The following is a 23,900-nucleotide window of genomic DNA, read 5'->3' as shown; positions in this document are numbered from 1 at the left end:
GGGTACAAGGAGGACGAAGAACAAAAAAACAAAATTGCAAAGAGCAAAGCAGAGTAGTAATTTATGATCAATTTTGAGCGACTATGATAGAACAAGTTTTCGTTCATCAAAAGACAATGACGGAAAAATATGAATACTTTTTTTAGATTAAAAATGTACTTCTCCCTGAGAATTGTATGTTTTGAACAATGTGCTTTCTATTTTTCGGTGTATTGTTTACTGACTGCTTGATAGTGTATATCATGTTGATCACTTTGTTTATGATTTGAGAGCAGTGTTTGATTTTGAACACAGGTAAAACTGTTTTGAGGTGAATGTATCATTTTGCAAGAGGAGTCAGAGGTTATGTAAATAGTGCTTGAAGATGAGGTTTTGTGTTTAATGTTTTCAGGAAATGGAGCAAGTTTTCAGAAATTGTGTTTTAGCAATTGTGTGTGTGTGTGTGTGTGAGAGAGAGACACCAAATGTGACTGGAAATATTACAACAGGCACAAGAAGGCACATTTGATCTAATAAGAGGAACCTCATCTACAGTTTGATAAAATGCAAAACGTGGGAAAGATTGAAGTAGGCCCATTAAACGTTTTATAATTTTTTTTTGTCTTCAAATCAAATCAAATCTTATGTTATTGCGGGTATAGCGAAATCCTTGTAAATTAGTCTGTCTAATAATAAACGGACACATTTGTTTCAATTATGGAGATACTGATACTGTAGGCTACTTCCAGATACAATATAATTTCATATTTCTGTGAAACCATGTCCTGTGACTTTACATTTGACAGCCCTTACCATCTGCTTCATAGGCTACAGACTAGGTGGTGACGTAGGCTATGTGCGACAGACTGTAATATGAAACTAAATAAGATAGAAATACTGTATTAATATTTTCATTAGTCTGGAATAAATAACATTACGTGTTTATACTGGTGAAGTAGCCTTAAAACTTTACAGATGATTATGAGCAAATGAACATTCAAGCGTGTCATGCGCTTCACACTACATCCGTACATTTTCATTTCTATGCAGACCAGCATCACACCTTTCCTCACTGTAAACACCATTTTCTTCCGCAGTCATGAGATAAAGTAGTTCATCATTGAAACGCTGCTCTGCTTTTCGCTCAGTGCGTAACCTACCCTTCAAGTCTGCAGAAATCGAAGTTTCCAATTCTACCTCATTGGGTGATACCCATTGTACAGGATTTGTATGTTACTTTCCGTAGGTTATGCTGTACCTATGTGTGAGCTACTACTACCTACCTACTACTATAGAGCTTATGGATGCACTTTTGTCCAACAACATATAGCCAAATAATAAGACTAAATGCAAGATAAATGTATTGGGGGAAAACAGACACTTATAAAGTCAGATTATTGGCCATATTCAATAGCCTTTAACATTTATTTTGTTATTATGCTACAAGGCCAACACATAAGAAATCACTGGCGTCACAATTGAAATGACACACTGCATTGTTTCAAACACTGTGCGTAAATTCGAGAAGTAAGACAATGGATATCATGATTCAAATAGAAACGTTAATTGTTACAGTAAAACAGAAGTGGCGGAGGGATACAAATGATCTCACCATTAGTCCTTCCTACTTCACGGTTCACCTTCTACTAACTTCACGTTGACGAGTCAAATCCTGTGACGTATCCAGTGATTGGTTAAACAACACGAAAATATATTGCCTATTGGTCCGGCTAGTGTCAATCATGAAGCAGTGCCAATCATGATAGATTGGGCAGCAGCAGCTACATTGTATCGTTTGACAGAACTAAATAGTTACCTTGTACTTCAAGAGGAATGATTTAAAAAAAATATCTACTGACGTCGGTAGACAGCCTGTTTACATAATTTTTATTCCTCAATCAACATTTTAAATACATAGTCATATATTTTTGAATCTCCAGTTTCACCAGACAGATGTGGATACAGTTCTACAGGGTAAGTCACTCTTCACAAGCTCGCTAACGTTACCCAGGTTAGCTACCTGCTAGTGAATGTGTTTGGTCAGTAACATTAGGCAACTGTTTACTTTGAATAACTTATATTTAACAACATGTTGCTTTCGAGTGGCCACTTTCGGATGTCATTGAACTGAGGGCAACTCTAAGCAACCATATTTCGGTGTGGTGGTCGCGTGCTGTCTCGTGCTTGATTTTGAGTGTCAAGGGTAGACTACATGATGGAGAGTTTGCTTGCTGATTTGTATTACTTGCAAACTAGGGACTACTTTATGTCGCCTCAATGGTATGATACTAGCACAGTTAATAAACGCCAATAATTGTTGATTGTATGGATGCTGGGATTCTCTTCCTTCATGAGCGCAACAGCCGTGGTGACCGTTCACCAGGAGCTGTCAGAACGATTTATGGAAAGTGTCACCGAGGTTTTGACACGATTACTCTTAATGTATATGAATTGATTTCACTTAAGTGAGTAGAATTAATAGTTTACTGCACACTTTATTCCTATGGAGAGGCTTTTGTTGGTTGTTCCTTCATGGCAGACACGCAATTCGATGAAATCTTTCTCCATTGGCAAGAGAGTTACAGTACAGCATAGCGCAAAGAGAGCATCAATGTGTCAGAAAAAAAAGTAATTTAAGGAACCTTTGGTATCAACGGAATGCGCATGTAAGCCAACGTTAATGTTTTGCGTCCATCAAATGGTAAACATTGGCAAAACACTTTTGACCTGACTGTATATGAATTTAACGGCGCAAAAATGGTTGCCTGTGGTATAATTGCTGTTTTCTCAAGGGAAAAGTGTCAACAAACTATTGATTTATTCTAAAATCCGGAATCCATTTTGCGCATGAAAGTGTTGGAGATAGGATGTGTAGACTAAACCTAAAGTATAACAAGCGTGTTGTATTAAGACTTCTTTCCCAATATTCTTTGAGGGAGAAATTATATTCTGTCAGTTTTTCCATTACCCTGGCATGTTGTTTTTACAGTAACATAGGAAGTCTAGTGATTTGAATTAATGCTCTGCCTAAACCTCAATATGTGACAGTTCAGTGTCTCACTTGTGGGATTAAATGTATTAATGTATTTGCCCTCCCCCCACAAATGAGGGGCATAAACTGATGAGTGTTTCAGCTATGCAGGCAGGTATAGTGCACGTTGTGATTCCCATCAGGGTGTCACATGGCAGAGACAGGGTCCTCAGGGACACAGTCCAGATAGTGGTTCTCACCAGCCCTGGCAAGCCTCAGAGCAGTCAGAGACCGAGTAGGAGATTACAGGACAATGAGCTGTCCCCGTAAGGACATGTCCCCGTGTTTCCCGCTGAGATGTACTTACAGGTAAGACAGGGAACACGATCAGAAACAAATAAGAAAAGGTAAATTATACTTTTCACCCAGATAAAGGCTAATCTGTTTTCATCGTTGAGACGCTATGGGTCAGGACCAGTGCCATGGACTGGGTATTCCAAACAATACAAAATAACTCTGCTGTCTCTGACATTGATGTCAGAGCTAATGGGAGCTTAACACCCCTCCCCCTCACAGCTCCCCTACCTTATCTATTCTTGTCTCTCTGGAAGACACTGGCCCTCATGAGTCTCCTGTGCTGGCCTCAATTTTGACATCATTAGAGGCTCCCACCATCAGCCACAGGAGGATGTCATGAAATAGTTTAAAGTGTTTGGGTATTGCAATTGGATGATTTGCACACTCTTTCTTTCTTAACATGCACACACACTTTTATTTATTTGACCTTTATTTAACTAGGCAAGTCAGTTAAGAACAAATTCTTATTTTCAATGACGGCCTGGGAACAATGTGTTAACTGCCTTGTTCAGGGACAGAACCACAGATTTTCACATTGTCAGCTTGAGTATTCGATCTAGCAACCTTTCGGTTACTAGTCCAACGGTCTAACCACTAGCCTCCTGCTGCTAGGCTACACACGGCATAAACTGGCAGATTGAGTGTAAGTAGACCAGTGTACTTTCTCCTCAGACAGTGAAAGGCTTTAGCGACAAATAACTTTTAGGCTCAGCAAAGTAAAAGCCTTTTGTGTGCTTGAGAAGCGTGACTGCAAGCAAGGGGGCATCCTACTAGCCTCTGCCAGAGAAGTCTCTTACTATTTAATAACGGGCAACTCGAAAATCTAACTTAAGTTATATTAAGGCAAATGGGTAACACTTTAGATTAAGTTGGTCTTATACCTATGTAATAGCACTGTAATTACACAAGTAAAAACATAATGTTTATATGGCGCCCTCAGAATAGCCATGCCACATGGTGGCTCCAGTCAAAAAAAGAAGATTCCTCTTGTTAACTCAGTCTCCAAGGAATAACAATCATCCTCTCATGCTGCAGCGTCCTGCTGAATTGCAAACACAGATGGTCAGCTATTGTGCTCTTCAGACATCTCACATGTGGCAGTCTGTATGGAATAATGACTGAATATGTTTTTATGTAAGTGTTTGAGTATGTGCCCATACAATTACTGTATTTTTATGTGTGGTACGTGTGTGTTTGTAAAATATTTGTTTTGGCGTGAGCATCTGTGTAGGAAGGGAGGGAATGACAGAGACACAGAGAGAGTAAGGATACTTAAGAAGGGATAGAAGTGGTGGTCTAGAAATCTATAGATTAGACTAAAGAGCAAGTGATCAGCATAGCCTAAATCTGCTGCCCAGAACATTCTATTGGTCAAAGCCTTCTCTCCTCCAATTACAGTGTAATTTCAATTAAGCACTAATCTCTGGGACAATCAATGGTGTACTGGCGACCCCTTGCCTGACACAAATATTGATGTGATTTAATCACTGCCTAACCCTAGGCTGAAATAATGCCTGGATAGTTCAAGTTAAATGTCTGTCTGAACCCCCATACACCGGCTTACAGCTGACCTCATGTTATCTCGCTCTATTGCGATGGAAGACATCTTATCTTCACTTCACAGTCAGGTCAGATAACTATACCCTCTGCTTATTGTCACCCCCCCCCCCCCCCCAAAAAAATAAATTAAAAAAATAAATTGTTCCACCTGTAACAAACCAACAGCTTTGGAAAGAATGTGAGCATTTTAGTTATATCAAGTGTCACATAAGAAGTGTGTGCTTTCGCCGTGATCGTTTCATGGCCTCTTTTGTGTTCCTTTATTCCAGGGCAGCTTTGCCCACTGCTTTTCCCACACTGTGTGTGGAAAGCAGGAAGAACTCCGCTGCACAGCAGGGTCCTACCTTCTGCCATTATGGCTGTGATTCAATCATCACAGGGCCTCACTTTACTCCAGCACACTATAAGGGAAAGAAATGTCACTCTCTTCGCTTAATGGAGCCACAAGCCAACAGTGCTGTTCATCATGGCTAAGACCAACAGTCGCTTAAAGTGAGAAGTATACTGGCAAGCTTCACCTCCATCCCCTTTCTTTCCATGTAATTTCAAAATGGCCTCCCCTCAATGCTTCATCCTGAAATTGCAGCCAGAGGATCTCCACACAGGGCAAAGACCTACAGAGGTGTAATGTGGGAAGCAGTCCTGGCAACCTTTGTCTCCCAACCATCCCTCCAAGGATTAAAGCCCAGTGAGCTCTGCTTCTCCTCAGCTATAGGGCAGAAAACTCTTTACTTACCCAGGACTAATCTCTCCTCCAGCAAGCTGTTAATTGAGCCATCATTAGCAGCTGATTCAGGGGTTAAACATCAATTAAGGTTATGTGCAGAGAGGCGCAGGGAGAGAGTAAGGGCTCCAGTCCAGAGGGCAGGGGAGGTCAACTAGGCCCTACAGTCCCTGAAGGAAAGAGGGGGATGGAGTGGGCCAGTGGAGGAGTTAGGATGCTCTGGGAGAGGTGGAGATCTGAAGTGCCCGCTTAGGGATGAGTGGTTTGGACAATGGAGTGGAGCAGGTTGATGGTGATCGTGCTGGAGCCTGAGATTCTCTACCGATCAGTGGTAACTAGTTTTGCACATTATGCTGAAACTAAAGTACTTTTTCGATAATAGAACATGAAACGGTTCAGTACTAGAATTTGTTGCTTTCGGTACTACTGTCAAATGTGTCTCCCGTTGTCTACTGATTGAGAGAGCATTAAGTCTACCAGCGCAGCCGATGTCCCCTTATAGCACGAGAGCACCGTGCATGCTCCACTTACTCTTTGCTAGCTTTAGCCTGTCCTGCGGAACCACTGTTCTCACTGGTAGTCTGGGCTGCATCACCACTTATGCTGCACAGAAGTATACACACTTAGAAATATTGAAACCATTAATTACTGTTCACAAAACAATGTCCATTACAGATGAGAACACTTTACAATGCAAGAAGATAGTCTCAAAACTGGAAGCTTTTGATACCATCTTCCCTTGCCGGCTTACAGTTGAAGCTAACATCAATTCACTTACCTAGTACCTTGTTTGTGGTAATATGCAAACCATAACGCAGATTATTGGCAAAAATGTGATTAATTCACTTCGTGTCTCTCCCAGCCAATATTGTCTTTGCTGGAGCCTTGAACTGTGTGTGTGTGTGTGTGTGTGTGATGTCATGGGTCTTAACTACAGAGACAGCACACTTTTTTTGTAGAAGAAGAGATTGCTTCTTCTATTCAAATGTTGTTGATCAGTTTGGGCTGGGATTCGGGGCTTAGATTATATCTAATTTAGGTTTTAGCGCAATATTTCAAATGCCTATATTGCAAGAATCAAGTTTTTATTTTGATGAGTGTTTGTCCGCTAGTTCTCATGTTGTCCTTTTGGCCTTGCCTCCTCTGCTCCTTCTGTGCACCTTTTACTCACATACCAAGCCCCTGCCACTCACAACAACAAAGATGAGAGATCACTTCTTCCTCTCTGACAAGCGGTTTCAACTCGCTATTTGCATTTGAGGTTTGGTCCAACAGAATTGGTCATATGGACACCGAAACACATTGAGAGATTATTGTACTGTAATAGAGGAGAAGTGAACCTTTCTAACGATACCATTTGTATGTCTCAACTCCATGCATGCAGAGCAGACACGACTCAAATGGGAGTATAAATGAACATTGATTCAGGAAAATGTATGCTCAGTTTGTCGCGTGTGGAATTGTGGTAACAGATACTGCTAGCAACATTTTAAACAATGACTGCTATGCCAGCTGTCTAGTCTGTGTTTTATAAATGTGCAATAACCATAAAAAACATAATTTATATGTAAGGAATTGGCAACTCATTCTCATTTTGAGAAATAAGGTAGGTCACTTGATTTCAACTTCTGAACAAAGTGGACGGGCTAGCATGCTGTCCAAACAGTTGGAGACAGACAGAAGGGTGTGTTCATAACATTTCAACTGTTCTACCTTGTTAGCTAGCAAATAGATCCAAGTTGGCTAAACTTAAAGTATAAAGATTAGATGGCTACTCACTATATATAGGGCTGGGAATTGCCAGGGACCTTACAATTTTATCACAATACTTAGGCGGCGATACGATATGTATTGTGACTCATAATTTAATATTTATTACGATTTAATACTGTGATTTTATTGCGATTTGATGTTCCAAACATATTGTTTTGATCAGTTATATGAATAAAAGTGCTTGAAGCAAATTGGCTTCCTATTTAAAAATAAGAAGGAGAACGAGCTATGAAGGGAAAATACATGTGTTTTGGTGCAGGTACAGCCAACTAGTTCAAAATTATATTGCTTTATTGTCAAAACGATACAACAGTGTCAAATAATATCCCGACATGTAACTATCGATTTGTATCCACCCCATCACTAACTTACTAGCACCTGAGCTTGTGCTTAAGAGATTGTTTGAGACCTGTGATACTTTTTTATAATGCATGCTACAAGAAGTTAGTCATTAATAGTGAATGTGTATTATGTGTGGTTCTAGTTAAATCTAACAAAAATGGCCTTTTCATAGACAGACTTGAAAGCCAGATCAGTGATTTATAAGTTCCAAATGGAAGGTAGACATATTGTTTTTATTCTGTAACCCCATGAAATCAGCCAAACAAGCTCAATAATTCAACTCATACACACACTCCTATTGAATATGATTCGCCTGTATTGTGAATAGGTCTAGGCTACATCTTGATTTACCTAGTTTATCAATAGACTGGAGATTTACCATTCAAATAAATTATTACTATTATGTGGTAAACAAAGTAAAAATAATATAATGTAATGATATTGAACTCAAAAGGTCTGGATCAAGTGCCATTCTGTGACTTTGGCTAATAACCGTATTTTTTTGACGTATCATATTGGTATCGAGTTTTGTGATTCTAAACCTGGTATCTGTGTCGAAGTCAAAATTCTGGTAACGGTCTGATGGTCTTATTCCAATTACCAAAGGGTGGTTTTTGGCATATCCCCAATCTAAAGGTGAAGTAGAGAGGATTGACATATTCTCAACACGATTGTATGTAGCCTATTTGAGGCTCTCATTTTGCATCTTTTACTACCCTTCAGATTTGATTCCCACCCACCTTTCTTGGTCATTTTGAATAAGCAGAGGTGATTGAATGTTATGAAATAACCTGAATAGCAGTGAGAAACAGCTGAAAACCTCTCATATTATTTAGAAATACTTGACCTTTTAAAAAAACTTGAAACGGCTGCTTGCTCTCTAGCGGAGGTTCAAACACCTTCGACCCGAGCATATAGAACTTCGCACCAGTTAATTGGGTACAAGGACGCAATGTGTCAAACAGCTCCAACACACCAAAGAGTAATCTCATGAGCATTTGAATCTGTTACATCTGTTCTCTGAACTGAACAACTATGAGAACTGACTGGTGTCACTGAAAAACTAGTTCCCTGAAACGAGGTGGTTGCTTTTGTGCGACCACCGGTGTCAGCTTACAACAAAAATAACAGCTGCTCGCGTCTTGAAGGGGAAGTTAGGTTCCAAATCTCTGCTTAAAATTCAACCATAGACTTAAAGCCATAAATGGTATAGGGATTAGCGTTCCATTGAACTGCCGGTCATAAAAGCATACCAATCAAAAGTTGGTTTATCATCAGATACCATTGTCTTGTGATTGGTTTGCGCATCGTGTTTCTATATGTATGTCAATCATGCATCAGGTTATAGCTTAGAGTGATCAATCCATGAGGATCTGTTTCATAAAAATATAGCTGAAGAGAAAAAAATGAATGGTAAATCCTTACAACCAGTTGTTGCTTTTCTCTAAAAAATAGTCTGCTCAGAGCACTACATTTATCCAATCCGCCTCTAAAGACATTTCTTGAAATATACAGCTTTGGAGCAAAACATTGAAATCTGGGTTGACCTCCTTTTGGCTAGTAGGTAGAAACAGATGAATAAATCAAAATGATGAATGCACGTAACATGTATTTTTATCTGGGATTATGAAATCTGTAGGAGTATATTAAAACTCCCTCATTCTGTTTCATGACGGTGTCCATATCCTTTTGTTTTCATTGTTCTTCTCTATCACTCAGTTGTTTTGCCAGAAGCTTTATCCAGATTAAGTCGAATTTCTCTCCTCTTAATATACTCTTTGCGAATAGAAAGGGTAATCTTGCATAAAGCCAACCGAATGGGCTTTTGTGGGGGTCTTTGGTGGGATCAAGGGGCGGTGGGATCAAGACATCACAACCTACGTAGGCTAAATGCAACTTAGCTGTACATATATGCAAGATTATCATTAACAATTGAGTCTGAGATGAGCAAGGATTTGGAACACACTACACACTACTAAGTGTTACACTACACCACACTGGGGCCAGCGTGACCTTGACTAGTGTCAATGTAATTACATTTTGTGTTCATTCAGTTCAAATCAGGCAAGCCTTTTTTGTCATTTTCTACAGAAAATATGTCAAAGAAACGAGGTAATGAGAACAGTATTTAGAAAAACTATTGAATTGTGCACAAATGGAGGAGCTTTTTAGAGGAACCAGAAAGAGGCCATCTTCCCTCAATGCAGAGTAATTATGGTGATGGTCTTGTCCCCTTTCCTCACAGCGGCTCCCTAACAAACATGGTTCATAACTAACCTGAACCAGTGTGTTCAGGTAATGTTAGATTTAATGTAAGGGGACAGGACTTTGGATCAGGATCAGCGACCACCAGTGAACTGTATTTAATCAGAGTATTGGATGAGGCCTTTGGGAAAACCAACCTGTGTTCTTTGGAAAATGCAGCTGAATCCATTGGACAATGTGAAAACGTCAAGTACAGTGGGAAGGTCTGTCATTGTTACGAGAGTTCAAAATCATCCAGGAGAGAGACAAAAGTAGAAAGGGAGAGAAGAGACTTCCACAACTGTAGAGAACTATAATAATCCCAACTTTGAGACTGAAAGAGAAAAGGAGTGAGTGAGACCAAGCGCCAGCTTTGCCGCTGTGCTGACGGGGTTACAGTGTTGCGAGAGCAGGGGCTGGCCATCACTTTGGCACAGCTGAAACGGCAAGCGCCCGGCCCAGGAGCTGAAACACTACACCTCCGCCTCTCACACACCTTTCTCTTCTTCTTCTTCTCCCTCTTTCCCTTTGATCTCAACTCCTGCCATTACTTGGTCTTCATCTTTTCCAAACTCCCCTCCCATCTTATTCCTCCCAAACCTGTGTCTTACATTTCTCATGTTACTGATTTACGGCATATGCTGTAAGTTGTGCTCTCAATTGAATGTATATCACCCTTTCCTCACTGGGGTGTGGTATGGTTGTACAGTAACAGGGCCATCTGCACAGGGCTCTTTGAGTTAGCTGTGCTCTCCATGCAGGGTGTGTTAGTTTACGTTGGGAGGGAAGATGACTGGCTTATTCCTTTTCTCTTGTGAAGCAGCCATTACCCAGAGCTGGGAATGGTTCCAGTGAGTCAGAGATAGAGAGGGAGAGTAAAAAATCCCCTCTCCACCCTTCCAAAGTGACACACTTCCCATTTTGTGTGTGTGAGAGCATGCTGGTCTGGTACTGATCTCCAGCAGCAATCTGAGTAGTGTGGACAACAACTGGGAAGGGCAATCTGATGTTACCATGGAACAAGTTTTGAAATGGCAGACAACTTATCATAATACAGCCTTTGGACCACTGAAATACAGTCTATAACCAGGTTTGCATCCAACCTTTTTATGCGAGTAAAGTACATGTCGGATAAAAAATGTCACGACATGCCTGATGGAAACAGCTAATTTGTTGGTCAACTTTCCAAATGTAGACCAAACAAAATAAGGTGGGATCTGTTTGTGTCTATAAAATTAAATATGCGTGAAATGGCGGTGGCAAGTCTGTGTGGTCTTCCAACTAAAAACTGTAATATCCTATGTTTCACCGAGTTGTGGACACGGATAATATAAAGCTGGTGGGATTTTCCATGCCCCGGCAGAACAAAGGAGAAGGGTGTGTGTCTATTTGTCAATAACAGCTGTCTAATATTAAATAAGTCTCAAGGTATTGCTCGCCTGAGGTAGAGTACCTTATGATAAGCTGTAGACCACACTATCTACCAAGAGTTCTCATATAAATTATTCTTAGTCGTCTATTTACCACCACAGATCGATGCTGGCACTAAGACCACAGTCAACCAACTCAATAAGACTACAAACGAACAAGAAAATGCTCATCCAGAAGCGACGCTCCTAGTGGCCGGGGACTTTAATGCAGGCAGACTTAAATCAGTTTGACAACAGTTTTACCAGCATGTCACATGTGCATCCAAAAAACTCTAGACCACCTTTACTCCACACACAGAGATTCATAAATCACACACAGAGATTCATTCAGACGCTTATAAGATATCCTGCTATGCCCTCAGACGAACCATCAAACAAGCAAAATGTCAATACGGGATTAATATTGAATCCTACTACACCAGTTCTGATGCTCGTGGGATGTGGCAGGACTTGAAAACTATTACGGACTACAAATGGAAACCCAGACTCGAGCTGCCCAGTGACACGAGCCTACCAGACGAGCTAAATGCCTTTTATGCTCGCTTTGAGGCAACAACACTGAAGTAGGCACGATGGCACCAGCTGTTCTGGATGACTATGTAATAATGCTCTTGGTAGCCTATGTGAGCAAGACTTTTAAACAGGTCAACATTCACAAAGCCGCCGGGCCATACGGATTACCAGGACGTGTCCTCAAAGCATGCGCGGACCAACTGTCAAGTGTCTTCACTGACATTTTCAACCTCTCCCTGTCCAAGTCTGTAATACCTACATGTTTCAAGCAGACCCCCATAGTCCCTGTGCCCAAGGAAGCGAAGGTAACCTGCCTAAATGATTTCCGCCCCGTAGCACCCACGTCGGTAGCCATGAAGTCCTTTAAAAGGCTGGACATGGCTCACATCAACAGCATCCTCCCGAAAACCCTAGACCCACTCCAATTCGCATACCACTCCAACAGATCCACAGATGACGCAATCTCAATCACACTCCACACTGCCCTTTCCCACCTGGACAAAAGGAAAACTGTGAGAATGCTGTTCATTGACTACAGCTCAGCTTTCAACACCATAGTGTCCACGAAGTTCATCACTATGCTAAGGACCCTGGGACTAAACACCTCCCTCTGCAACTGGATCCTGGACTTCCTGACGGGCCGGCCCCAGGTGTAAAGGGTAGGCAACATCACTTCTGCCACGCTGATTCTCAACATTGAGGCCCCTCAGGGGTGTGTACGTAGTCCCCTCTGCGTGGCCAATTATGACTCCAACACCATCATTAAGTTTGCTGACGACACAACAGGCCGGATCACCAAAAATGATGAGACAGCTTATAGGGAGGAGGTCAGAGAACTGGCAGTGTGGTGCAAGGACAACAAACTCTCCCTCCAATGTGAGCAAGACAAAGGAACTGATCGTGGACTACAGTAAATGGTGGGCCGAACAGGCCCCCATTAACATCGATGGGGCTGTAGTGGAGCGGGTTGAGAGTTTCAAGTTCCTTGGTGTCCACACCAACGAACTATCATGGTCCAAACACACGAAGACAGTCGTGGAGAGTGTACAACAAAACCTTTTCCCCTTCAGGAGACTGAAAATATTTGGCATGGGTCCCCAGATCCTCAAAACGCTCTACAGCTGCACTGTCGAGACCATCTTGACCGGTTGCATCACCGCCTGGTATGGCAACTGCTCGGCATCTGACCGTAAGGCGCTACAGAGGGTAGTGTGTACAGCCCAGTACATCACTGGGGCCAAGCTTCCTGTCATCCAGGACCTATATAATAGGCGGTGTCAGAGGAAAGCCCATTTTAAATTGTCAGAGACTCCAGTCACCCAAGTCATAGACTGTTTTCTCTGCTACCACGTGGCAAGCGGTACCGGAGCGCCAAGTCTAGTTTACTAATTACCTCAAATAACCTGTACCCCCGCACACTGACTCAGTACCGGTACCCCCTTGTATACAGCCTCGCTATTGTTATTTTATTGTTACTTTTTATTATTTTTAACTTTTATTTATTTGGTAAATATTTTCTTAACTGATCATGAACTGCACTGTTGGTTAATGGCTTGTAAGTAAGCATTTCATAGTAAGGTCTACACGTGTTGTATTCGGGGCATGTGACAAATAAAGTTTGTTTGGCTGCCATTTGACAAGTACAATAATCTCGCTCTTTTGTCCATAATAATCTCATCATGTTGGCTATACCCACACTGTATCTGCAAGCTTTTGGCTTAGGCGCACATGCCAATACCATAGTTGGCACATTCGCTATATAACTCTACATTTGTTGTGACAAAATCGTCAGTAGAGTAGAAAATGCGATGGAAACCCATTTAACTTTTTTTTTTAAATTCCGTTACATGGGAGTAATTTTTACGTGCGCTACGTCATCAAACACAGCCTTTTATCCGCAAATAGTCCATTTTGATGGAAACACATCTCTGGTGCATATTGTTTTTATGCAGATTTTGAAAATATTCTTATGAAAATATTTTTCCAGTTCGATGGAAACCCATCTTATGACTCTCAAAACCTTTCCCCTATTCACCACAATGCAATCCCACAGGAAATCCATTGAATTCTAATTCAACAGGCGTCCAGACTATAGCAATGCAGGTGGTCAGTTAGTTTGCCATGGGGCAAATGCAGTGACGTTATAGATGGTGAGAAAAATACACTATTTTTAACCGGCAGCCTCACCGTTCCTCTCCATGTATTAGATAACATTTCATTTCAGCGTGTTTGCTGACTGACTCGTCCTCACCTCTCTCTCTCCCATGCCTCTTTATGCTCTTTATCCCACACACAGTCATATGTGCACACACAGATACATCTATCCACTGAGACACACTCACACTCACTTTCTAACACACATGTGTTTACAAGTCAGCTTCCATGTGCGCTTTGGCCTCGACACTCCAAGTGAAACTTAACCACTCCTTCCTCTGGAGGAGTCTGGCTATTGTTTATATAATTGAAATGGTTATCACATTACAGCTGAAAGCTAACAGTCTCATTTCCTTCAGAAAGAAAGAGAAATAGAAAAGTATGGAGAGGAAGAAAAATAGTGGGAGAAAATGGAAGAGATTCAGCAAGGATAGATGGAGAAATTGGAGGGTGAGAAGGTAGGGTGACAAGAGTGAGAGAGTTCTGCTCCATTTTGCACACACAGCAAGAATACCTAAATCCTAAATTATTTTCTTCAACCCATGGTTGGTTTTCCCATCCAATCCCAAGAAGTGCTGTGCTTTCAAATCCCCTCTCTTCTAGAGCTTTACCCCTTTACAAACTGTCTACTTGTCCTAAATATGAAGACAGCATTCCCTCACAATTCAACTTTCACGAGCCTTTCAGTCAGTCTGTCACCCTAGATACTCTGTGATCACAGCTCCCTGTAAGAAGAGCGCTGCATCCACTGGTAGTTTAACTGCAGCCCAAGGCCCCTTCAGCTGCTTTGACCTACCACTACCTGTAAAACTGGCATTTTGGACATTATTTTCTCATAAGGCCACTGTTGTCCATTCTATTTTGAATGTGAACTTCATTGTGTGTGTCAGCCTTATATGCTCCTGAGAAGGTTAATAACATCTTACTTGTATACCTGTAATTAATGTATTATTTAATAATTGAAAGCAAAAATGTAATACAAAATAGGGCATCATGTAACACTGTCTACAGATTACATAAAAACATTGAGAAATGATTGTGGATTTAAACAGTAGTCAATGATTTATTTCCATTGTGGTCTTGCTGTTTGGTAATACCACTGAGGACATCCGTAAGGGAAGCAGCAAAGGAGCTTAGCGGGTTTGCTTGTGCCATAGTTATAGTCGACACCAGAGTAGCATGTGTTGCTGCTCTCACATACTGTACACAGTGCCCACACACTGAGCCGCATGGTCAAACCAAGCCTCTCCAACACATGCTGTCAGGTCATAAAGCTCTTTTTAAAGGTCCAGAGAATAGGTGGGTTCGAGATGGCGAGGTCAACTGAGTTGGACGGGTGGTTACTGGTAAAGCTGAGTTTTTATGCAGTACAATTCCTATGGAGTCACAACAGGTGTGGAAATGGGACTCTGTGTGTGTGTGTGTGTGTGCAGCTCAGAGGAATTATTGAGCTGGGGACTAAGAGGAGAGGAAGGGGGGTTACAAAGGGTCCCCTCTGACCCACCTGTAGCCTGTCAGCTGTTAGAAGTCTGTTAAAACGTCAGCTGTTTCTGAGAAGTGTATGTGTGTCTGTGTGTCGTGCTAGATGGGGGATAAGGAAGGGAGGTGTTTGTGTGGAGGCCTCTCCGTCCCACTGTGTACATCAAACGTCTCGTTGCCTGGGTGATTTGTTTGTGCACAACACAGCGCCTCATCTGCATTGTGTGCAATGACAGTTGGGACATGTTGCGCCGTGCCATTCCAGCAGCTCATATACCCCCGCAGTCTTATTTTCCCTTGGGGTCAGCTGCCTCCATCTTAAATACCGAAGTAGTCATCTAGCACAGGTCTTGTGGTCCATACCAGTCCATGGTGCTTTGAAGGACAGACTTCTGTACCCAATATGAAAAAGGTTTACTGAAAAAGCACAGGGTTCCTCTTCTGTTAAATCCTATTTTGAATCTTCTAGGACAATACTTTCCCTTTGAATCTAATGGCTAGAAATATCCATTAGGGTTGGGCGGTATCCAAATTGTCATATCTTCATACCGTCCTTCTCTCACCTTGAGATATACGGTATTACAGGCTTAGTACACAAAAGGGCACCAACAAAAAGCACATTGGGCGTCTATTCCCAGAATGCTAACAAAATTAGCACAAGTAATGGCGAATTTCCATGAAGGCTGATAGCTAAATTTGATAATGAGCGAAAAATGAAAATAAACCAATTGCAAAGACAGGCAAACCGGCTCATAAAGTTATACATATATGTAGGAGCTTCCACATGTCGTTTTTGGTGAGTTTGGACATTTTACAAGCGAATGTGAACGAGAGACATTGTGCAAAATGAACAAAGTTTAGATGCATGCTTGTCTGAAGGAAGAACAGCACTGGTTCTCCAGCAGCATGTCTACACACTGTCTGTCTGGAGTTGCTAGGGCAAAGGAAATCAAGATGGCAGATGTACAAAACCCTCATCCAAAGGGCTTTGACTTCTCAAACATGGCAGAAAGCTAACACAATATGATGCCCCGTCACCTTATTAATTCAGCCACGTACTTAGATAACACTACCCCTAATTGTAACTTGCTAAAACATAATTATGCATTTTTCACGCAGGGAAAAAATATAAAACGCATTAAATATTTTGCTGCGTTTAATAAACGCTGATCTAAAATATTTCTTGTTGTAATTTATGGTCGGCATCAGACAAATTTTGTGCTTTAGTTGCATTTCTAAACTCTGATGACAATTCATGGATGGGCATTTTATCAGCAGACAGCACCCTGACTGATGTGGAGCTACTTTTCTCCATAATTTCCCCAGTGTAGCCAACCAATTTTTCTCTGGTAAAATGCAAGATTATCTTTAAGCAAAACATTACGAAATGTAGCTGTCTACATTATTTCTATGATAGGCCTAAACATTAGAAATATGATGGCCATGCATTGTTTTGGAAAAAAATACCTTGCTTTTTCATTTTAAACTAATTTACTTGTGTGGCTGCCAGCCACATACAGTGGGGAGAACAAGTATTTGATACACTGACGATTTTGCAGGTTTTCCTACTTACAAAGCATGTAGAGGTCTGTAATTTTTATCATAGGTACACTTCAACTGTGAGAGACGGAATCTAAAACAAAAATCCAGAAAATCACATTGTATGATTTTTAAGTAATTAATTTGCATTTTATTGCATGACATAAGTATTTGATACATCAGAAAAGCAGAACCTCTCTTCAGGTCATTGACCAGGTCCTGTTGTGTAGTTCTGGGCTGATCCCTCACCTTCCTCATGATCATTGATGCCCCACGAGGTGAGATCTTGCATGGAGCCCCAGACTGAGGGTGATTGACAGTCATCTTGAACTTCTTCCATTTTCTAATAATTGCCCCAATAGTTGTTGCCTTCTCACCAAGCTGCTTGCCTATCGTCCTGTAGCCCATCCCAGCCTTGTGCAGGTCTACAATTTCATCCCTGATGTCCTTACACAGCTCACTGGTCTTGGCCATTGTGGAAAGGTTGGAGTCTGTTTGATTGAGTGTGTGGACAGGTGTCTTTTATACAGGTAGTTCAAACAGGTGCAGTTAATACAGGTAATGAGTGGAAAACAGGAGGGCTTCTTAAAGAAAAACTAACAGGTCTGTGAGAGCCGGAATTCTTACTGGTTGGTAGGTGATCAAATACTTATGTCATGCAATAAAATGCAAATTAATTACTTAATCATAGAATGTGATTTTCTGGATTTTTGTTTTAGATTACATCTCTTACAGTTGAAGTGTACCTATGATAAAAATTACAGACCTCTACATGATTTGTAAGTAGGAAAACCTGCAAAATCGGCAGTATATCAAATACTTGTTCTCCCCACTGTAGCTTTGCACTTCTTTTGTCATCTGATGAAAATGATGCTATTTTCTGCTGATTGTGTTGCAGTAATGTATTTAGTAAAAATGTGAAGTAAAAAACACTGACTTTCATTATAAAACTCGACCCCTGTTAATGCAAAGCTTGACTCATCTGCTCCTGCTTTCTCCCGTGCTATTTACGAACACACACGACTGTCTCAACTGTACTGGGGAACTAAGGTAAGCTTCATAATATAAAATAAGGTGAAATGAAGAACGCAATCTGCTTTATCTCCTAACGCATTGCACAAGTTGACTGCAGGTATTTACAAAATACAAATTGCTACAAATATGAAAATGTATTGAAAAACATAAAATAAATCATTTTTCAATGGTATTGAAAAACCATCTTGTGGCTATTTGCAAATACCCCGGTATAAGGTATACCGCCCAAGCCTAATACCCATCACCACAGATTAGAATGTGGACTGTATGCTTTCTTGTTTTCGTCACTTCTTTTTTTTTATCCAGTGATCATGTATAATCTGAAGGCTGTAGTAGATTCATACAGATAATCAACATCAAGTATACTGAAATTGGATTTCAACATATGCTCAATTTGAGCTGATATCATGATTCTATTCTTACATTGATTCCATTATTTGTCTTCACAAAAGAATGAAACCACAGGCATTTGTTTTATTTAAATATCCTACTCTTTTCACAATCAAAACAACTTCCTGAGGAGCTGTTGATAAACCTTTGCGTATAAATGTTACGTCTCATTCTGTCTCAGCCTAGACTAAATGTCCGCCACCTCCCAGGTTGGTCATTCTGGTGTGTGGTAGTCTCCGAGTGTCGTGGCTGGCGACTGCCTCCATGTGTGAAGGCAGAGGCCCTTTGTGGTGGCAGCTGAGCGAGGCGTGGCAGAAGGGAACAGGTTGACACGTCTGTTAGGACTCGTCCCGCTCCTTTTGACCTCTACCCTTTAGCTGTGACTGCTCCCAGGGTTGGGAGATACCAAATTTCCCCTGATTAGGAGAATGAGGCAAGGCTTTCAGGGAGGGACACTAACATAAATCCATGTTGTTGTTGTTGTTGGACAGTAGTCTTGTTCAGAGAATTTGGGTCAAGTCCTTTGGTTTTCTCTCCCAGCACTGTTGATATTCATGAATGAGATCATATTAGTTACTAAATGTTAATGATGTTGGAAGGCTGTTTAGGGTAAAGTGGGTCGGATGTGTTGGCATCTTTTCTTTTGAGAATCCATATATATCTTGGTGGCAGCTGTTGCCTCCTAGGACTGAAAATTGTTCTGAATGGTCAAATCCTGAAGGAATGTCTGTCAAGACTCACCCCAGGTCAGAGGTTTGGGGGTTTACTACTTTTACCCTGCAGATTATTCCCCTATAATAATGCATTAGAGAAAATTGTTTTCATATGTTACTGAGAAGTTATTGTTGTTATGGTTGACACAATTGTAATATCAATTGTCACGAAATTAAAATGCTGTACTGCAGTTTATTTTTATTAGTTATTTTTGTGCGGTCCCTGAGAAGGAAGCAGATTTGCATAATTAGGGTATTCATTGTCAAACACTTGAAAGCATATGAGGTTTGTTCACAAATCTATTAGTCACTTACAAAGAGAGTGGGCTTGTATTGAACAAAGCATCTGTGAATTTTCTATTATACTGTTAGAGCAGAGAGTTCCTTCTAAAGACACACCTTTCATGGTTAATTTTCTATTCCTTTATTTTATTTTAAAAGTGTCCTTTGTAAGTTAGTGTTGTCAAGATACCAGAATTTTGACTTGGATACCGATACCAGGTTTAGTATCACAATACTCGATACCATCATGATACTAAATACCAAAACGGTACCATAGTAAAAAAAAAAAGAAAATGTATATTATCAAGTCACAGAATGGCACTTGATTCAGACAGATAAACTCAGCTACTGTTCTGTTCAATTGTTGGGCATCTTTTGAGTTCAATATCATTATATTTGCAAATGTTTGCATTAATTGAATCAATTATACAATGATTTGACTTTGGTAAAAAACAACACGGTCAATCTCTATTGCTAAAACAGGGTAAATCAAGATGTAGCATAGGTCTTCACAATACAGGTGAATGCATATTATTCAATACTGTGTGCATGCAGTTATTGAGCTTGTTTTAGCTGATTTCAGGGGGCTACAGACCTATTTTCTTGGCAACTGCTAGGAGAACATAACTTTATTGTACTGATTATCAACATTTGCATATGTTCTCCCGAGTCGCACAGTGGTCTAAGGCACCTCAGTGATCAGTACAATAAAGTAATGTTCTCCTAGCAGTTGCCAAGAAAATAAGTGTGCCACTAGAGAACCTGGTTCGAGTCCAGGCTCTGCCGCAGATAGCCACAACTGGGGAACCCATGGGGCGGCGCACAATTGGTCCAGCGTCACCCGGGTTAGGGGAGGGTTTGGCCGGCAGGGATGTTCTTGTCCCATCGTGCATTAGCGACTCCTGTGGCGGTCCAGGCGCAATGCACGCTGACACGGTCACCAGGTGTATGGTGTTTCCTCCGACACATTGGTGCGGCTGGCTTCCGGATTAAGCGGGCTTTGTGTCAAGAAGCAATGCGGCTTGGCTGGGTTGTGTTTTGGAGGACGCATGGCTCTCGACCTTCGCCTCCCAAGTCCGTACCAGAGTTGCAGCGACATGACTGTAACTCATTGGTAGTAGACCACGGAAAGGGGATAAAACAAACAAACATTTGCATAGAAGAAGCAATCTAACCTTTTATAAATGTGTGCGCTGCCTCTTTAAGAAATGTAATGAGGTCATTTGCTGAGGCAGAATGTGGCTGTGGAATCTGACTTTGTGGCTATGGAGTCTAGTGTAAATCAGACGGGAGGCAAGGGAGACAAAGAAGTTAATGAGTTTTTGGTGGCGAGGTAGACGAAGTGAACTAATAAAGTTTTTTTTGGTGACAATCAGCTTTGAAATCAGCATATTTTGCATTATGGTTATCACAAACAAAGTACTAGGGTACTGAATTCAGCTGTAGCCTAAGCTAGCAAGGAAAGTTAACCTACAATTTAAAGCTGGATTCTACCGGTGTCGTCTTGCATTGTAAAAGTATTCTATCCTGTCTGGACATTGTTTTGTGAACAGTAATGAACAGTTTCAACATTTCTACATGCTGTGTTGCATTTTTCAAGTGTGTTAACTTCTGTGCAGCATGAGTGGGAAGCTAATGCAGCCCAGACAGCTCTAGCAATGAATGAGTAAGTGGAGCAGGTGCTTTACTCTGCATGCTCTAAAGCCGTAGCGCAAAGGACCTGCTTTATTACAGGGGCTGCGGTCAGTGTGCTGATAGACAGACTTGACCCTTTCAATCATCGTTCAGGTAGACCCTGAGTGACGTGAATCTAGACTCCGAGGGTAGCTGTCCAGCACAGAGCGGTGGAAGAGCTCTATGGATGTTTATTTGCATGTCCTTTTCTAAAACAGAATGTCCCTTCCAGTATGGTTGGGTATCACAAGGGATCTTACGATATGATATTATCACGATACGTTGGTTCCGATACAATATGTATTTTGATTCTCACAATTCTATATGTATTGCTATTCAATACTGTGACTTTATTGAGATTCTATGTTCCAAACATATTGCTCACCAGATGTTTTTCGACAGAGGGACAAGAGAGATTTTGGGAAAAAGTAAAAATACTGGAGTTTTGGTGCAGGTACAGCCAACTAGAGCAAAATAATTTTGTGATATTGTCAAAACTATTTTTCCCCCATCACTATCTTTCAGCATAATAATTCAATGATACATTTGGTATTGTGATTTTGCCAATTTGGTATGTGACTTTATTCAGGGAAAAAATAAATGCCTTCATTCTTTAATTCTCTCCATACTCTTCATACTGCAGCGTTACCACCATCCCTCTCCCTTCTTGATGCCCATACTCCACCACCACACGTGGGCCAGCAGCACCACATAGTCCTGGGCATCATTCACATTAGTCACCGGAAGAGAAAAGGCAGTCACATGGATCCCCTTATTAGGCTATGGGCCAACACAATGTGTTCAACATGGAGAGCCCCAGTCTGCCTTACTAGCACATGGATGATAAGAGGAGAGGAAGGGAAAAACCTGGAGAGGGGCAGCGAGATAAGGCCATTACCAATCACTGGTGTTTGTTGTGGAAGTAATTGTGTCCTCAAAGTGTCTTGTTGTGTTTAGGGCTGTTGTGCATTTTTCCTCTCTGATACTCAAAGGGAGCCATTTCATTTCCTTCCCTCGGGTGTATCCATATGAGTTATTGATATGAGCATTTCAACCCTTTATTAACCAGTTGGGTTCTGGACATAGACGTGCCTTTACCCATAAAGATATTTGCTGTATTTTGTGGAAACTCAATGACACAACTGTTCAACAGACTCCTGGCCTCCCATTTCCCACACCCTCTCGACCCCCTCAGAGATTTGAAGGTCATGGTAGGGCACAGCCTGAGATTTACTCCTTGGGAAGCGGAGTCATTCTTGAAAACAGACACAAATGACATCTTGTACATATGGCATTACTTCTCAACTCTCGTATAGATTTCTCCAGTTTTCCAGCTTTTAATTGGGCTTGATTGTGAGATTATAGTTAATCAAGTCAGAGCCTTCAGTTGTACCCTTGAAAGTTTTGCCTTCTTGCATGACACAATAGCAATTTTAGAGGCAAAATATGTGACTACACGCAACGTGTAACAGAAAAGATAAGTCAAAAGACCATTTCAGAACATCTACAGATTTGGGGCTGCATAGATCAGCACTAGTCCGGCGTGCCCAACCTTTCAACAGCTGAGCATGTGTGAGGAGATGACAGGGGGTAGCGGAGAGGGGCTGTTGGAACAAAAGGTGTGTAGGGGCAGCTGCCACTGCACTTACAGCAGCTTGTGAATCCAAAGGGAAAATGTACACGCACTTGTACCGGCCAGGGAATAGAGGGGGGGGGGGGGGGGGTATAGAGGATCTGATAATCTACACAGCCTAACTGCATATTAGGGCAAAGGATGACCTGGGAAGAGTATGATAAGGGATTGACCGGGGGACGAGGGGGACGGGGGGGGGGATGAGTTGACCAGGGAATGGATGGTGGTTGACCAGGGGATGGAAGGGGGGTTGGTTGTCCAGAGGGAATGCGAGCCTGGGGAGTGGGTCTCCAGTGTGAGGGGCTCTGCTGCAGTTGTCATTTCTACCAGTTGTGTGCAGGATGGACACACAACACTTTGTTTGGACCCCTCTCACTGGGAATATGCCTGAACTTTGACTTAGAATACTCTGGGTGCCTCTGTAACTGAGAGTCTTTTGGATTAAATTCAAAGTGCTTGTTGGTGCTTTCTGCTTTTTAAAGAGTCTTTTTAAACTTGCGCCTCTGTTTTTTGACTGCGGCCCACTGATCAGCCAAGGGTAAGGGCAACCAACACTGGCATTGCATTATCATATAAGATTTGTTACTTCCTTACAACGTGACTTGTGCATTAACTCAAATGTTGCTCCAGCTAAATGCCTAATGAATTTAAAAGAGAAAAATGTCCCTCCTGAGCACAGTATGAGGCCTCTCCTCAGGCTTAAGTTCTAATGAAAATAAGTTGTCTTGGTGGAATAATATTACTATAAGACCGTGCTTTCAGCATATTCTTTCACAGAACAGCCACACATTCAGGGTAGTTACTGTGTTTTATGTTTTGCTTTTGTGGTTTAGTAATCAGTATAGGAAGCTAGTGATGGCAGATGTCAGACTGTGAGGTGACTTACTGTGTGGCTTGTGCTTCACTAACAGTTTCCATACTGGTGGTTTGGTAAAGCCTACTTTGTGAGATCCCCACTTCTTCTACAGCAGCTCATGTGGCTCTGTAGGCCTAAGTGACATGGTTTATTTGATAGATTTTTGGTAGCCAGTTTTCATCCAAGTGCCATCTACATACAGTATTAGCCTAAGTGTATGCGTTTTCACTGAGAGTTTTTAAATGTTAGCAT

The 23,900-nt window shown here is 41.4% G+C and overlaps 1 protein-coding gene across 6 annotated transcripts in view; it reads left to right on the top strand.

The window, feature by feature from the left end:
• The first annotated feature begins 1,734 nt into the window (after positions 1 to 1,734).
• Positions 1,735 to 23,900, top strand: part of LOC135520244 (myocyte-specific enhancer factor 2D homolog) — a 76,992-nt gene continuing 54,826 nt past the window's right edge. For all 6 annotated transcript variants that reach the window (XM_064945649.1, XM_064945648.1, XM_064945650.1 and 3 more), the window contains exon 1: positions 1,735 to 1,953. The gene's annotated coding sequence lies outside the window, so the exon portion shown is untranslated. The remainder of the gene's footprint in view (positions 1,954 to 23,900) is intronic.

This window comes from Oncorhynchus masou, chromosome 29, assembly GCF_036934945.1.
Source record: "Oncorhynchus masou masou isolate Uvic2021 chromosome 29, UVic_Omas_1.1, whole genome shotgun sequence".
Lineage (NCBI taxonomy): Eukaryota > Metazoa > Chordata > Actinopteri > Salmoniformes > Salmonidae > Oncorhynchus > Oncorhynchus masou.
This window is presented reverse-complemented; position numbering and strand designations above follow the sequence as displayed.